This window comes from Macrobrachium rosenbergii, chromosome 10, assembly GCF_040412425.1.
Source record: "Macrobrachium rosenbergii isolate ZJJX-2024 chromosome 10, ASM4041242v1, whole genome shotgun sequence".
NCBI lineage: Eukaryota > Metazoa > Arthropoda > Malacostraca > Decapoda > Palaemonidae > Macrobrachium > Macrobrachium rosenbergii.
The window spans coordinates 2,665,132-2,674,041 of NC_089750.1; the positions used below are offsets into that span (position 1 = coordinate 2,665,132).

An 8,910-nucleotide genomic window follows, 5' to 3' on the forward strand; every position below is an offset into this window, starting at 1 on the left:
CCACGGAGGAAAATAGCTGCTAAGTAAAGGACTGTAAGTCGAAAGGCCTAGCGCCGCTCCGTCGTCTCTCTCCTTCGTGGCATTCCCTTTAAATTAATCAACTGTTTAATCACATTTTTTCATCAATAATTGGCTGAGGCGCAGGACACTGTTTTTTTGTAAGCTTCCTGAAGTTTAATTTCTCCTCCATCGTGTTTTTGCCGTCACTTGCAAAGTTGACAAACTTTGGGGATTTTAATTTAAGCCTGGTTATAGGACACGTCTCCGCATGGCAGGGGTTGCTAAATGTTTCCAGATTGGAAAGCTCGGAGAATTATTAGACCAAAATATCGTTGTTTTTTTCTAGATTGGAAAAAAAAATTGCATCGAGGTTTGAAATTCATTACGTCTGTTACAACAAAATGATACATTTTCATTATACTTTTCTTGAAGTACTGAGACGGTTTTCCCATCTCGAAAATCTGTTGAATTTCTGTTCCTTAAAGTGTTAGCAAAATAAAAGTACTTTTGGAACTGCTTAAGTATCGGTAAATGATGAAACAAAACATTAAACCTATGTTTGATTATTGCATTTTTAAACTGTTAACATAAGAGAAAAAAGCTTCATACACAATTTTCATCACCAATTTCCTATGTACTGTAATATTAGACGATTTTATAAAAAAAAATCTATGAAATTTCCTTAGAATCAAATAGAGGTTAGGTCTCAGATTTGTTTGCAACTCTTCGGCTCAATCAAGTTTTCTATACAGCAGCTGCTGCGTATACTCAAGACCACCAAAAATAGATCTATCTTTCGGTGATCTCGTATAATGCTGTATGAGCAGCAGCCCATGAAACTTTAACTACGGCCCGGTGGTGGCCTATCCTATATCGCTGCCAGAAGCACGATTATGGCTAACTTTAACCTTAAATAAAATAATAACTACTAAGACTAGAGGGCTGCAATTTGGTATGCCTGATGACTGGAGGGTGGATGATCAACATACCAATTTGCAGCCCTCTAGCCTCAGTAGTTTTTAAGATCTGAGGCGGAGAGAAAAAGTGTGGACGGACAGACAAAGCCGGCACAACAGTTCTCTTTTCAGAAAACCAAAAAGTCGGAGAAAAGCAACAAACAAGAAAATAAACTAGAACGAGATAATCCAAAGACGTTTTACCGATACCGACAGAGAAAGAAAGAAGAAGTTGAAAGAGAGAGAGAACACAATCGGAAGAATCGGGCGCAGCTCTCTCTCTCTCCACAAAGAAGTTCTGTCGGATTCATTAAAACTTCCCAAGAAGAAGGGAAGGAAGCGAGAACAGGAATAAAACTTCTCAGGAAATAATCAACTTACTTTTAGAGATACGATTAAGGCTCCAAAAGTGTCTTCATTGGAATTATGTGCTTTGCCTGGAGGAGATAAAAAAAGATTTTATTTTTAGCTTTCAGTAAAAGAAAAGTATTGTGCCGTCTTTGTCTGTCCGTCCTCATTTTATTCTGTCCGCACTTTTTTCTGTCCGCATTTTTTTGTCCGCCCTCAGATCTTAAAAACCACTGAGGCTAGAGAGCTGCAAATTAGGATGCTGATCATCCACCCTCCAATCATCAAACGTACCAAATTGCAGCCCTCTAGCCTCAGTAGTTTTGATTTTATTTAAGGTTAAAGTTAGCCATAATCGTGCTTCTGACAACGACATAGGATAGGTCACCACCGGTCCGTGGTTAAAGTTTCACAGGCCGTGGCTCATACAGAATTATACCGAGACCACCGAAAGATAGATCTGTTATCGGTGGCCTTGATTACACGATGTACAGAAAACTCGATTGCGCCGAAGAAACTAAGGATGCTGATGACAGCACTATCCAGTAGGATGAGTTTTCATGAGCAGTAAAGACGCAAGATGCACGAATTGTGCGCAGATAATAATAATAATAATAATAATAATAATAATAATAATAATAATAATAATAATAATAATAATAATAATGAGAATTAAAAGCCACAGTAGTATTAAAAATATTTATGTACAGAGTTAAAAACTCTGTGGCTTTAAATTCTCGATATTATAGCCTCGTTACAGGGTCGGCTTGGTTCAATAATAATAATAATAATAATAATAATAATAATAATAATAATAATAATAATAATAGCAAAGAAAGACTTCTCAAGCTAAGAGAGTAAAGACAAGTGACTTTCTGTTCTAGGTTTCAGCGTCCCTGCCAGACCGGGAGTGGCTGTTCCAGGTTTCCTTCATCCTTGGCCGGACAGCTGAACGGAGTAAATAATTCCAGTTCCAGAACGATTTCTTTTAGTGTGCGTCATGTCTCCAAGGAGGCATTTGAGTGTGAATATTACCTCGGTGGTTGTGTTTTAGTATGTTGTGTTTTTGACGCGATTTTGTTTTCGTTAATTCATTTTTTTTTTTTTTTTTTAGATTGCTTGCTTGTTGGTCTTGATCTGCCCACCCACTTTGCTGTGCTACGACAATGGCACCAACTGCTTTTATCGACAGGAGTGAGTAATCTTATTTACTGTAATGATCCAGTTACTAATTATTCCTTTTGATATTTTGTGAAACTATGGCTTAGTGCTTTGTTTCAATAGCTAAACATAAATGGAAACCTTAACGTTACTTTCTTATCAATCCAATATAAAGTATAACTGGATCCAGTCTTGAATTTTTACTATCCATTGCTGAAGGCAGTGATTTTTATAAACTTAATAAAATAATTTGAGGATTTAATCTATTAAGAACTTCTAGAAGTATGAATATTTTTCATATCGTGTCACTTTTAGCAAGCCAATTAACCAGTTTTAAGTTTTTCACTAATAGTTTTAAACTTTTTTATTACTCCTAGAAGTATGAATATTTTTCATATCGTGTCACTTAGCAAGCCAATTAACCAGTTTTAAGTTTTTCACTAATAGTTTACATATGCTTTCAAACTCCCTCAAATGTTTATTACTTGAGTACTGATGCTGACTTCCTTTAAGGAGTTATAAGGAGCTTACAGCTGAGAAGAATGTTATTTTGAAATTTAGTTCTTGTGATTTTTAATATTCTTGTAGGACGGACAATTGCTCCCAAAGTGAGTTGGAATTCAACGGTTCATCTGGTCAGCTTCTCTACTGGACAGGGCAAAAGTTACTCCCACATCGTCTGAAACAGTGATATTCCTTTATCTTTTTCAATATCTTAACTTTAAAATAAAGATAAGCTGATAAACGTTTATTAATCTTGTAATATATAAACTTTTAAACTGTGATAAGCTGTTTGTTTACTTTCTAATATATAATGCACTTACAACTCTAGCTTAAATAAGTGTCCTGGTTTTGATTCAAACTGAAGCTTAATTTCTTGCTATAAATTTTTAAAGTAACTGACTTCCTTCCTTTCAATCTAAACTTCAGCTCGCACTTAATTACAAATTTTATCGTATAACTTTGTCGTAAATTCACGTTCACTAACCCATCCTGTTTTAGAAAAATTGTTAATTTTATTAAAGACTTCAATCGAGGAACAACTTTAGCGCTTGTAGTCTAGTTTGATAGTTTATTTCTTTAACGAGGTTTCAAGATCTCTCGGGCCATTTCAGTTTAGCTCAGCACTGATACAGACCTTATTTTCAGGAACTGTTGGCCAGGAACTTTTTGTTCGTATAAAGCTGTTTCGTTGATTTACTGAGTATTTATTACCATGGACCAAAGTTTGTACAAGGAAAAGAACATTTACTAATTTCAAGATGGACCAAATCCGTTTTCATTCGGATTCTATAGACTGACTCGTCGCCCATCGTGTTTAACCAGGTGAGATTATATTTTTATTCCCTATCATATCAAACTCACTTTTTTTTTTAACCTCCATCCCTTCGGGGGCGGCGCCCCTGAAGGGGTGGGGGTACCCTAGTGTTGCGTGTATAGCAGGTCGTAAGACCTGCTATACATGTCCACCAGGGGTTTTTCTTTTTCAGGTGCTGAGCTGCTTTTAACTTTCAAAACTGTTCTTCAAAAAGTAAAGTTCATTTAAAGTAAAGAACAAATTAAAGCTTGGTCATTTAAAGTAAAGCTTGGTCATTTAAAGTAAAGCTTGGTCATTTAAAGTAAAGCTTGGTCATTTAAAGTAAAGCTTGGTCATTTAAAGTTGAACTTGGTAAAGTGTTTAATAGATTAGATATTAACATAATTTGCAAAACATTGTTTACTTTCATACTTTTAATTTGTGCTAAGGCCATTTCATTAATTTTGCTTAATAGCTGAGTTACTCACTTTGAGTAACTAGTTTTTTGAGACCAGAAATATAATCCATAGTCTGTTGCATTTTGAAAGTGACTTCTGTATTTCTTTTCAAAAATAGTAAATAAATTTTAGTAGTGTTTCATAAAGATTTTAAAGTCAATGGCAGAATAAAATTTGATTCTTCAGTGTTTATAGTAACTTGTGTAACTTCTGGGCTTTGTTGCGAAATAACAAACCAAAACTAGTGATTCTGATTTGTCATAATGATTTTGAACTAGTTTTCCCAAAATCCCTTAATCATTTAAAAATTTTATTGCCAGAAGTTATTTACTAAATTCTGGTAAGTGACATTTAAAAAATTTTTCTGTAGAAAAGTAATTAGGTTCTGAATAATTTCACCCCAATCATTAGAAAAATGAACTTGTATTGTTTGAAAAAAATTCAAAGGCAGCTGGAAATTCTCTCTGCGCATTTTTAGCTTTTATTTTCAAGTTAGAGTATTTGTTATTGAAAATGATTTACAGAGTCAGTGTGCTTTGATATTTGCTAATTTGCGCATGCTAGTAGACATCATGTAGAAGTTATTCATTTGTTGCCTCAATTGGAGTTAAGCTTGTTCTAACGAAGTACGAGTTAACTGATAATCTTTTATTTTTGTTTATATAATTGGATTACGGTTCAGGGGTCATTGTCCTATTCACTTTTGTTCTGCAACTTCTCAGCATTTTAATTAAATTTGAGTGTTTAACTAGAAACCAATCCACTGGCTTGTTTATAGTTTAAGGTGAACTTTCAGTGAACAAGAGTTCTGTATTTGATAACTTTTTCTGGCTTGTATTATTAAAGTATTAAACAATTTCAGTGAACAATCTGATATGTTTTTGATACCTTAGGAAAGTTTTCTGCCTCACTTTTTCTCTTTGCAGGAAATGTAAGATAGCAATTGCTTATCCGGACAAGCCACAGTAACCTAAAGCTGTTATTCAGAGCTGTTATGGTACGGGAGAATATATTTCTGAAGACTTATCGGATGAACCACTGGGCGTCGAGAGAATGTTCTCTAAGAGCCTTTGGTCATAAGTACAGGCGTCCACAACCCACGGAGTAGTGATACGAATAGACTGATGTTTCTATAAATCCTCATTAAGATCCGGCTGAACCTAAAGATGCTTTATATATTTTTACTTGGATGGTTAGTTATAGTTTTTAACTCTTTGCTTTAGTGTGTAACTTGCAGAATGTGACTTTCATAGTTTTAAATGTTGCCACTTTAACATGAAAAGTTTATTAAATCTAAAGGTCAACTACAGTATGTACCAATATTTTTTCCAAAAAGAAATAATGAACCACTTGACTTCATTTTATGTTTTTACCAATTGCTTCATAACATGACAAGGAGCGTTGGTAGGTAGTTGTGTGAAGTGTATTGATTCTCATGGAATAATTAAAAGGCTGAATTGCAATTAAATCCTGAAGTTTAATTTCCAATAGTGAATATACCAAGATGGGACTAATGTATACTTCATTGTCTACATGACTAGAAGTAGGTCATGTATTGAATGACTATACATGGCAATACAAAAACGAAAATGGGTAAACAAACGCATTCTTATACGTGTACATTTTAGTAGGGAATTACACGCTGTAGGTTTTTCATTGAAGACGTGGAAAATATTAAATGGATACTGCATGACTGGGTAAACCAATTGCCAAGTAAACCGTAAAGTTTCTCTCTCTCGCTCCCCACCTCCACGAAGCTCTGCCTCCACATTCTAAGTTGAGTAAAATGACCTTTAAATCTCGAATGCACTGCGTACGATGTCTGGCTTACTCCTGCCTCTTTTATTGAATCCTCTTTAGGTTAATCTCCTTGAAGAGAAATTCTGTAACAGGAAGGTTCTCCATTCTTAAATGATTAGGTGCTCAGGACAGTAAACGCGTACTTATCTTTTAACTTAACATTTAGTATGAATGTTCTAATTACCATGAGTTAATGACGTTAAAAAAAATGAAATGGTCCATTAATTGCCTATAATTGCTACAGCGGTCATTACAGGGAGTTTTCAGACGGCGAACACACTCAACCTTTGACAAAAGTCTCTTGTTTGTAATAATTTCCCTAGTCTCTATAGTAGCTGAGCTTAACTTTGTGTGTTTGCATTAGGCTGCGTCCACGATCGGACTTTGCTTCGTATCGAGCAAAGATCGGTGGAGCCGTAGAGGTTTTTATGCCGGTGTCCGAACGATGAAAGTTGACCAGTGTGAGCCTAGTGCTGACGGCAGTAAGAGTGACTGATGCACGAGAAAATGAACAGTTTTATACAACGCTTCTCACATCTCGAAGGCATGGCTGATATAACTATCAAGCTCAGTTAACTCACGAGAACAGTAAACCTTGGACATGTTTACATGTAGGGAATAACAGAAATTAGTTCATTGACATGGATGAACAACGTAACTTCGTACGTCAGGCAACGACTTCTCTAAAGCCATCCCCCAGTCTTAACTATAGCATCGAGCCAAAGACTATGTAAGCCTCGTTACTTAGGAAATCATACGAAAAACCTACACGGAACTGTGCCCGCTGTTTCGATTGTGTGGACGCAGCTTTATCAGATAAAGATCATTGTTTATCAAATGAAGTGCTAACGAATTCAAGTTAAGATTTTGCTGATGAAAACTCGCTGCTTTAAAGGAACAAAGGTGTATAGAAGTTATGAAGACAACCGTTGGTAGGCCATAGAGATAAAGTATTTGTTAAATCAGTAGAATAGTAATTGAAAAAAGAACACTAAAAATGTCACATTAATAATGGCGTATCATGCCAAATTATGACCTTATGAAAGATAAAATGGCTTTGATATGAAACATTTAAATGTATTTAGTCCGATAATAAGTCAAAGGCTTATTATTATTATTATTATTATTATTATTATTATTATTATTATTTATTATTATTATTATTAGTCGGAAGGTAAATCCCTATTCAAATGGAACACGTAATTTCCTATGGAAACGTTGTCCTCGCCTAACTATTTTTTCTCCATCTTGATTGTAATTAAACTCAGATCCAAAATATTATAATGCATCTAACCCTCAAACACGGAGTGGCCAATAGAACTGGTGGAAACTGCTGGTTATAACGCGAAGAAACTAAACCATCAAGGGGGAAACAAGATGCCGTCACTGCACCTCCTACGTTACACTGTAGGCAGCGTCCCTTCGGCCTAGAGATGCAACCCCTTTCATTTCTTTTACCGTACCCCCATTCATATTCTTTCATCTATCTTTCTACCCTCTCCTAGCAAATGATTCATGGTGCAACTGCGAGGTTTTCCTCCTGCTAGACCTTACAATTCCCTCATCAGCGTTAACGTTAAAAATGCCCATTTTAAAGTTAACACTGATGAGGAACACCGTTTGCTTGTTTATTTTCATAGTAATATAGTTTACAATATAATTGTGGATTTTTTATTTTCATTACACAATAATGGTAATAATAATCAGACAAACGTCCTCTTTGGGGATTTGAACCCCTGACCTGCAAGTTACCAAGACAAAAAAAAGATTAAGTATACCTTAGTTTAACCAGACCACTGAGCTGATTAACAGCTCTCCTAGGGCTGGTCTGAAGGATTAGACTTCTTTAACGTGGCTAAGAACCAATTGGTTACTTAGCAACGGGATCTACAGCTTATTGTGGAATCCGAACCACATTATAGCGAGAAATGAAATTCTATCACCAGAAATAAATTCCTCTAACTCTTCATTAGCCGACCGGAGAGCCGAACTCGGGCCTAACGAGTGCAAAGCCACAACTTTACCAACTCGCCCAAGGAAGAGCTAAAATAAGCATATCAGTCAATTCAGAAGTTCAAGCGAAGGTGCAATGCATTACGACCCTAATACTGTTCTCCTTGCATTTCAGTACATTTTTATCTATTTGTTAATTTATTATTTTATTTTTTTAGTGAGTGGGATCTCTTTTTTCATTATTTCCCTTTATCTCGTCTTACTTCTTCCTAATGAACACCATAACATTCTTTGGAAGCTTGAACTTCAGGTCAACGGCTCCTTTGGTGGGGTTGTTCCATATGAATAGGTTTCATCTTCTGAATAATGATGATAAATAATAAAAGGAGAGGCTTGTCTGATCATCTGTTCCCGGGGGGATTACAGGTTTACACTGATAATGATAATAGCAAGTTCGAAAAATATGAGGATTCTGTCTAAATGTTATTTTTCCGTTCCAGAAAAGACGATGGACCTTATGTGCACATGAGCTACAAACCAGACCTCAAAATTTCCAGCTCTGTGGCCGTTCCAGCACTTTTCTTCCTCTTCCTGGAAAGCCAATGGAAGAGAGGACTTATGGGATGATGGTGTTATAGTTTCATTTAAGCAGATCAGTCCATCAAGGTAAGTTAAAGTCATCGTTTCCTATACCTTTCTGTTGCTCGTCTTGACTCCTGTCTAAACAGGAGTGTTGTTCATAATATCAGGAACCTTTGAAAATGTGACCTTTGTGAAATTTGTATAATCGTGATTTACTTTTCAGATGTAGGTCTATTTTCACTTTCATTCCTTTTTGGGGTGTGTGGGATGGTGGTTTGAGGGGTGGGGAGGGGAGGAGACATCAAATTACCTTGCAAAGGGTGATTTATTTATCTATTTATTGAGTTGATTATTT

General features: G+C 35.7%; 1 long non-coding RNA gene across 1 annotated transcript; it reads left to right on the plus strand.

Moving 5' to 3' along the window:
- Positions 1-2,266: 2,266 nt before the first annotated feature.
- Positions 2,267-5,688, plus strand: LOC136842957 (uncharacterized). The gene is made up of 4 exons (XR_010854386.1): positions 2,267-2,328; positions 2,419-2,498; positions 3,615-3,791; positions 5,147-5,688. It is a non-coding gene; the product is annotated as an uncharacterized lncRNA (long non-coding RNA).
- The last annotated feature ends 3,222 nt before the right edge of the window (positions 5,689-8,910 follow it).